This window comes from Equus przewalskii, chromosome 20, assembly GCF_037783145.1.
Source record: "Equus przewalskii isolate Varuska chromosome 20, EquPr2, whole genome shotgun sequence".
Classification (NCBI taxonomy): domain Eukaryota; kingdom Metazoa; phylum Chordata; class Mammalia; order Perissodactyla; family Equidae; genus Equus; species Equus przewalskii.
This window is the reverse complement of record NC_091850.1, coordinates 31412014-31420675: the sequence shown is the minus strand read 5'-3', so window position 1 is coordinate 31420675 and position 8662 is coordinate 31412014.

Below are 8662 nucleotides of genomic sequence, written 5' to 3'. Positions count from 1 at the left end.
AACTATAATAGAATGCAGAATTAATAGGTTAGTATAAGACATACTAAGACTTTCCAGGCCCATCCTTTAGAAAGAATAGAGAATAATGCTGTCTTCTGGAAGGGACTGAGCTAAAGGAGAGAAATATATATTTGGGTCACAGTGAAGAGTCTAAGAAGGCAAAATCACTGAGATGAGCCCGTAATTTAGTTGAGGATAAGAGTGTTGAAAAATACTCCAAAAGCACTTTTTTCTAAATCTCTTAGCAATAATTATCTTGGATTGTGGTTTCGTGTTGACTTGTGGATCTCCCTCACTTGCCTAAATCCTCTAAGCTTAGTATCTGGAGCACATATCATCCTTTAAGGCTTAGTGAATGAAAGAATGAACTTTGACAAGACTCTTTTCTCTGTGCTATGAGTATAGAGTAGGAGGAGTGGTCAGGGTGTGGTGATACCCAGAGCAAAGCCCTTGATGTGATTTTAAGGTCTTTGCCTCAAAGAAGCCAAGATGAAAACATTCAAGGGGAAAGACGCTCCCTGAAGGGAAGAATGTATTGGCAACACCCAAAGTGTCTTAAGCAATATGAAACAACTTACAGCTCTTGATAGATGAGCTAGGAATTTGGAGCATATATGCCCCTGGGAAATCAGCCAAACACTGCGTGGACATATATTTTAAATCTATAGCAACAACTTGAACAAATTGAGGTTGTTCTCAACTCTGACCCTCTCAGGGCTCCTCCCTGGCCAAAGCTGCTTTCTTTTTCCCTTGGTGTTCTCATTTTACTCCTTGGAAGAGAGCAAAATGTTCTGCGTGGAATTTTATCTTGAAATGTCTGTGGCCAGTGAGGAAAGCCCAAGGGACTATCTCAGAGACATGGAAGATCCAGGTGTGCAGCCTTTTATTCTTCACAGCATCAAGTATTTAACACTTTAATAGTTTAAATCAAGCTCATTGAACTTGCAGCTTTGGTCTAATTTGGGAAAAAATAATATTTTGAAAAATTCTATACAGTCCAACTAAAATCAAGCTTGTTAACCAGAATTAAAAGCCACAGTCAACTGTCCTGAGCATTTCTAAACTGTTGCCTAAATAGACTTGAGAGAAGACAGGGTTGTCTGGAGTAAAGCTCTTCCACAGGACAATTCCTTCTGACATGACAGGAATGTTTATCAAGGAGATTCATGTCAGGCACAAACATGTTCAGCTGTCTCCTTCATTGCTGTGACTGAACTTGTCACAGCACAGGACTGTGCTTGCACACCTGGTTTACCCAGAGATCTGGGTCTGTTGTGTTTGATGGTTGTTACTGTAGGATCCTAACATCCTTTTGATTCCTCAGAAGTAGATTAAAGTGTCTTTCTCCAGTTTTTGCATCTTATAGAGAAGAGTATAATTTGATGGGCTTGGCTAGTGTGATGGAGGAGCAAAAGCATGAGAATCAGGAGTCCTTTCCTTCTGGGCATCTATGTGGGGCTGATGTATACTCACTATATTGAACAGAACGGCATGGTGGTTTCTCCCAAGTTATTAGTTCCTTTTGAGTTTCCACTAGCCTCATCCTGCAGACACCCCCAGGGTTGAAACCAGATCTGCCTCTGGAGACGGGATATTTAGTGAACAGCCCTCCATTTGGCAGATACCTTCTTGATGAAGACATCCTTCAAAGTAGAGAAGAGGGAGCTAAGTAAAAGGGAAAAAGCTGCAAGTACTCATGGCACAAACATGGTCCAGGCTGAGGAGAACTTGAAATTCACTCTAACCAGGGCCTTCTCGGCCACTGTGAACCCTCTGAAGGAAGGCAATGTCCTGGGGACAGCTTTCTCTCCCTCCACAGTGACTCCCCCTGGTCTATAGTCTAAAGCCCCAGTCCTTTGACACAGCATTCAAAGCCTCCCAGATATTGTCTTGCTTATTTTTCCAGCTTAATTTCTTGCCTTTCCAGCCTCAAACTTTATGCGCTGGCAACCCTTCTTCTCCTAGATGCATTACGCCACATTTAGGCTCTGATTTGGTCCATAACGCCCGCAGTGTCCTTGCACGCTGCACTTCCTTCATCTGGCTAATGTCTTATTTAGACTCTAGGATTCAAGTTAAGAACCATATTGTCTAGGAAGTTTCTTTATGATTTCCAAGACTGGATTAGGTTCTCTTTCTGGGCACCCATAATACTCTATGCATATCTCAATGACTGACCCAATGACATTTTTATATATAATTATCTGTCTGTTCTCCTTTCCCTACGGTGAGTGACACTGATCCCCTTCAGGAATGAAGAATGTCCCTCAGATGCTGGAAGTGCTGCTGAAGACATTCCTCAGTCATCAGTTCTTGATGGGGATTGTCTTTGTTGAAGAGAACAGTCTGAGCCAATCATGTCCCCATTCTGGGGTGGTCAGCATCCAATGACTAATGAACATGGAGGTGGAAAGGCTCAGCTATTACATCCAGGTGGATTCAAGTTGGAAGCTCACCTGAGCTTCAGAACTCTCTGCAGGGTTGTCTGCGGCTTCCTTAGAGACTGCATCACAGCCGACTTCTCCCTGTGCCTAATCTTGCTTCCTTCCTGCCTTTCCACCGATGCTGATTCCAAGAGCTCTCTCGTAAGTCTCCTGCATGCTGATCTCCATCTCAGAATCGGCTTCCAGGGATCCCAATGTGAGCCACCTACTTTCGTCTGATCTGAGCAACTTGAGGACAGGGACTGTGCCTTATTCATCTTTGTATTTCTAGCACCCACAAAGTGCCTGGCGCAAAGTGTGCTCTAAATCAATGTTGGTGGGCAGGCTGAATAAATGAGATGCAAAGTGTGAGAGGGATTTGGCATTGTTAAAAGATGAAGGGGGCAATCAGGTTTCCTCTAGAAGGCAGATAGCTTCATCGTTTGATCGTCTCACCGTTAATAGACTCAACTATTAAACAGGCGAAGAGGTCTGGATTTGGAGTTAATAGATCCAGGTACAAGTGTTATTTTTCCCCTTACTTATGTGTGTGTATTGCTGGGTTCTAGCAGGAAGGAGAAAACACACTCAAACCTGGTGATTCCAGGAGAATTTAGTTGAAGGACTATTTACAAGGCAAAGGCTGAGTTCAAGGAAACCAGCAAATAGTGCAGTATCTGGGGCTATTGACACATTACCATCTGAAGGCCTGAAGGGGCAAGGGAAGGGGGCCAAGTGTGGAATGCAGAGGGGCTACCAAAAGGGAATTGCGCCTTGCCTAGGGGGATAGAGTCTGTTCACTGAGACCTAGTAGGAAGGGAGCAAGGGAAATAAGGGCCCAGGGCTTATTCTGCAACGCCCTCCCCTCTCCTACCAGTGTGTCCCATTGGCCATGCCCCATGAGAAGCCAGAAGCCCAGGGGGTCCTTGCTGCAGGCCAGTGGCTTCCCAGGCACAGAGGGCAGAGAAGGGGGGGAGGGTGGAGAAGAGAGGAGAATGGATCTGGAGTGGTCAACAGAAGATGCCCAGCACAGGGACCATGGAGGGACTCAAGAGTTTAAGTGATTTGCTTCTTACCTGGGGACGGGAGCTCCACCCTGCCCACTGGATGGGTAAGATACATGAAACATGCTTTGTAAACTGCAAATTGCAATACATGTATTACATATGGTTTAACTGAAAATATTCATGCATTGTTTCCAAGGGTATGTCTTCTTACAATACAACTTCTTTCCAAATCTAGGAAGAGCTGCAGCAGACAGTGTTACTGATTCAGTAGCAGGAAATCACTCCCATGCCTGCTGGCTATAGTGCATTTTGATTAATGGGACCTGGGGGTTGGAAAGGCCAGCTTTCTGAGTCATGACCTGTGCCCTGAAATTTTAGTTCTTAAAAAAAAAAGGAAGAGAAAATAAATGACTGTATGTGTTGAAAGCCTGAAAGTTTCAGCCATGCTTTTAAGTGCTTTTCATGGATTAATTTATCTTTAAAAAATATCACAAGGCATTTCTAATTTTTATTCTTGTTTTAAAAATGAGAGAACTGAAATGATGAGAGATGAAGTAATTTGCCCATGGTGACATATTTAGTAAATGATCTTGTAACTCACTGCCTTAGCCAATAAATATACTGCCTCTCAATACAGAATGTTCTTTTGCCTGTATTTGAAATGAAATCAAACGGTGCCATATTGAACTTGTACTTTTAAAATTTGTTTTAAATATTTATCTATTTTATCCAAGTAGATTTATTCACTGTTGGGTGGTATAAAATAACTGGATGAATTTCCAAGAATTTATTTGTCTATTCTCTTATTGATACATTAAGTTGAATCCAATTTTGCTATTACAAATGATGCTCCAATTGATATTCCTGTATATGTCCCTCTGTGAAAATTTGCTAGAAGAGAATTTATGACTAAGAGTGGAGTTCTTAGGCCATAAAATTTGTGTGTTCTCAATTTTATTAGATACTGCAAGATAATTCTCCAAAGATTCTGTAGAACTTGGCGCTCTGACCAGCAGTATATGAAAATTACTGTTGCGTCTTATACTAACCAACTCAATATTATGTTTCTGAATTTTTCTATCATAATGGATGGGAAATGGAATAGTCATTATTGTTTGTCTTTTATTGCTACTAATAAATTTGAGCATCCTTTCATATGTTTATTGGACGTTTGATAGCGCTCATCTATGAATTGCATATTTATACTCTTCCATTGTTTATCTTGTTTGTTAACGCATTTTGGTTAGTTAGAGTAGACTTAATTTTGTATAGTTAGAGTAGACTTAAACTTCCCAAAAAATAAAGTTCAAAATGGTCGCTCAAAAGATTTTGTTTTTAGTTCTTCAGTTCCTACATAAGAACGTAGCACGTTTTCTTCTGTGAGGAACTTTAGAACTATAAGCTGCTAAATGCTGCTGATATAGTTTAGCATTATTTGGAAGAATAATGTCACTTGATTTATTTGCCCAATACTCACTTAAAAGAATCTGTATAGTAGCTTATCTAACTCCATAGCTATCATCTCCCATCCAGTGGAAACTGGCAGGATTTCAAATCTTCCGGAGTAAAGTAAATGTGCTCAGGCTCAATATCATTTGTGGGAAATGAATACACAAAAGTTGAATTTAGTTTTTAAAAACTAACAATTCTTTCATTTAACTTATTTTTTATTATTTTTTAATTTTAATTCTAGTATTTTGCTTATATATATGTGTGTGGATATATGAGACCTAAAAAACCAGAGAGTTTAGATTTCCTGGGTCCCTTAGCAAAGGGCACTGTGGAACGTGTGCTCCCAAAGCAGTTTCACCATTTAGTTTCCTTCTCTTTTTCTCTCTGTCTCTGTCTGTCTGTCTCTCTCTCTCCTTCTTTCTGCCACACATTCATGCATGTACGTGTTCATTTACTACATACTACAATTACTGAATACCTACCATGTACCAGGCACTCTTAGAAATACATACTCTTTTAGAAATACGGTAGAAATACAGCAATGAATAAACCGAGAAAAATTCCTGCTTAAATTCTAGTGGGGGAAACAGACAATAAACAAAATATATAAGTAAAATATATAGCATGTTAGATGTTGGCAACTGCTTGGGAGAAAAATAAACTGAGAAAGGGAAATAGGGAGAACAATTTTTCAAAGTGAGATGAATGTCTATATTTAGCGATACGGATAGCAGCAGACCAGTGTAAAATGAAGTTAACACTATGTATCACAAACAGAAACAGTTTTGGTCCTAAATCCTTTAACGCAAAGACTTTGGGTAACTCAGTGAGATTCTCTGAGTTCTGCATTTCTCACCTACAACACAACAGAGGTGGAGTGAGGGCGGAGAAGGTAGAAGTAAGTACTCTAACTACAGTGAAGTGATCTAGTGTAACATGTAAACAAAATACTCAAAATCATAGTTGACTCCTTCTTTCACAGACTGTCAGTAAATTTTCTTCGCTCTGCTGTCAACATACATCCAGAATTGGACCACGGCTCCCACCTCCCCTGCTCCCACCTTGGTCTGAACCACCATCGTGTCTTGTCTAGTTTATCACAATAAACACTTAATGGCCTCCCAGCTCCTAACCTGACCCATGTCAGCTAGAGTGAGCCTTTAAAAAGTCACTTTTTTGTTCAAACCCTGCGTTGGCTCCCAGTGCACACAGAGTAACCGCCGACGTCCTTAGAGTGGCCTTCGAGGTCCACTCTGACCTCTCCTAACAGCTCCTGCCGTCGCTCACTCCCCTCAGGCCACACTGGCATCTTCATTCATTCTTGAATGCCAAGAATTTTCTGCCTCCTAGGCTTTTACTTTATCTTCCCTCTCTGGAATGCTTTCCCGAACTTATCCACTTCATTAACTCCCTCAAGTCTTTGCTCAGTTCTCTTCTTTTCAGTGAGCTCTGTGCTGAACACCCTAATTAAACTTCTCAACCTTTCCCCCTTCACCGTTTCTACCCCCGACCCCCATCTCCTGCTCTACTTTCTTCTTATTTCCATAGTACTCATCACTTTTACACATCTGATAACATTTACTAAATCAATGACTTATGTTTGTGTGTGTTTCTGCCTGCTAGAAATAACTTCCTAAGGGCAGCTCATGTGCCTGCAACAGTGCCTGGTCCAGAGTGGGTGCTCAATAAGTATTTGTTCAGAAATAATTAATGCTGTCTCATGCACATGCATGCACACACACACACACATACACTTTATCTCCTCATTTCCTCTCATGCTGTCCTTGGTCTAAACCACTTTCCCTCACACTTTTGGGTTATGTCATACTGTTATGGGCTGAATGTTTGTGGCCCCCTGCCATATTCCTGTGTTGAAGCCCTAACAGCCAGTGTAGCTATATTTGAAGATGGGACCTCTAAGGAAGTAGCTAAGGTTAAATGAGGTTATAAGGGTTGGGCCCTGATCCCATTGGATTAGTCCTTATAGGAAGAGACAACTCACTCTCTTTCTGTCCTTGCTCACACACTGAGGAAGGGCCATGTGAACACACAGTGAGAAGGTGGCCATCTACAAGCCAGAAAGAGAGTCCTCACCAGGAACTGAATTGGCTGGTACCTTGATCTTGGACTTCTAGCTCCAGATCTGTGAGAAATAAATTCCTCTTGTTTCAGCCACCCAGTGTATGGTGTTTTGTTATGACAGCCCCAGCAGACTAGTACGCTTACCCACATGCTTAGACTAGTCCTAAATCTCTCCTCTTCCATTAAGTCATTGCCAACTATGTGAGTCCACAGAGACACCCATATTCTGACTTTCAATAGCATTTTTAGATACATGACAATTTTTAGAGTTTGCTTGTAGTTTGCATTGACTTGTTCTCTGTTTTGTGTGTACATCTAATCTCCCAACATAAAAGTGTAAGCTGCTTTATGAGGGCAGATGTTGAAGCAAATACAAGCCCACGGTGCCAAGTTCCCTTTGAGGAAAGCAACTGTGTCTTACTCATGGAGAGGATTATAGAATTATTTTATTGCCTGAGGTCACACAAATGCTCTTGAAACAGAATCGGATCCAATGCTCATAAATCCTAGGCCAGGACTCCATTTTTGAGCAAGTACCAGTTTTGGGCACCACAGAAGGTACCCGAAAGGTAGATGTTGAATTCATAAATGAGACATCTATAAAAATATATTTATGACAAAATGTAGTTTTTAAGGACATCAAAGCATGTCTTCCTGACATCAAACTAAGGAATAAGTCAGGGTATAAGACATGAAATCCTGGATTTCACCTCATCTTTCAATTATCTATAATGTCATGCATGCCCCCCGCCTCCCCTCATGCTGTGCAGGCAAGCTCATCAGCCATAGAACGGGACTGAAATAACGAGGAAAACAGGAGACTAAGGAAAGCAGCATGAACTCTACAGTCATTGATCAAGCAGACAAGCAATTGAAAGGGATAATAAACACATTCAGATAATTACCCTCGTGGAAAAAAATAATTGATGGCCCTTTGATGTATAAGATTGCAGGAAAGGGGAGGCTGCCATCCTGACTTAAACAGGAGCTTGCACAGGCTTTGACTGGAGTCATTATACATATATATTTCCATATTATACATTCCTACAAACTACACAAACTATCACCAACTAAAATGGGGTTTTGAAAATTCTTTTCCCGAGTTACCATAGCATATTTGGTGGTTGAGTTCCCAGGTCAGCCTGCAAAAGTCTCTCTGACCTGCAATATTACAATTTTGGAGTAAAAACTAAACCAAACTGAAAATAATACAATTTACTGCTGATGGTTGAGGAAAAAATATTTCATTTGAGAAGCGGGAGAAAGTGGATGCACATTCCTATGGAAATTCTGGAGGAATTTTGGGTCTCTCTCGATCTTTGAATAGTGCTATTGTTTATCATGTCTATTTTCACTTGTAAAGGCAAAACTTTTGTTTTCTTTGATAGGTACCTGTCTAATACTACTTTTTCACATACAGGATAAGTCAAGCAAGAATGACTGGAAAAAATAAAAGAGAAATGTTCATCAAGAAACTGAGCAAGAGAAAGAGGTCAGAGAAAGTGTGACTGAATGTTTGAAAGACAGCGTGCTTCATGAGTGAGCTGGAGGTGTGTAAAAGAAAGGAAGAGGCTGAGCGTGTGGATAACTCAGCGAAGGCTGGTAGAAAGAGCGATGCTGTGGAGTCTGACTTCACTTGGATTTGCATGCTGGACAAATTACTTCCTTAACTTCTCAGTCTTAATTTCCTCATCTGTA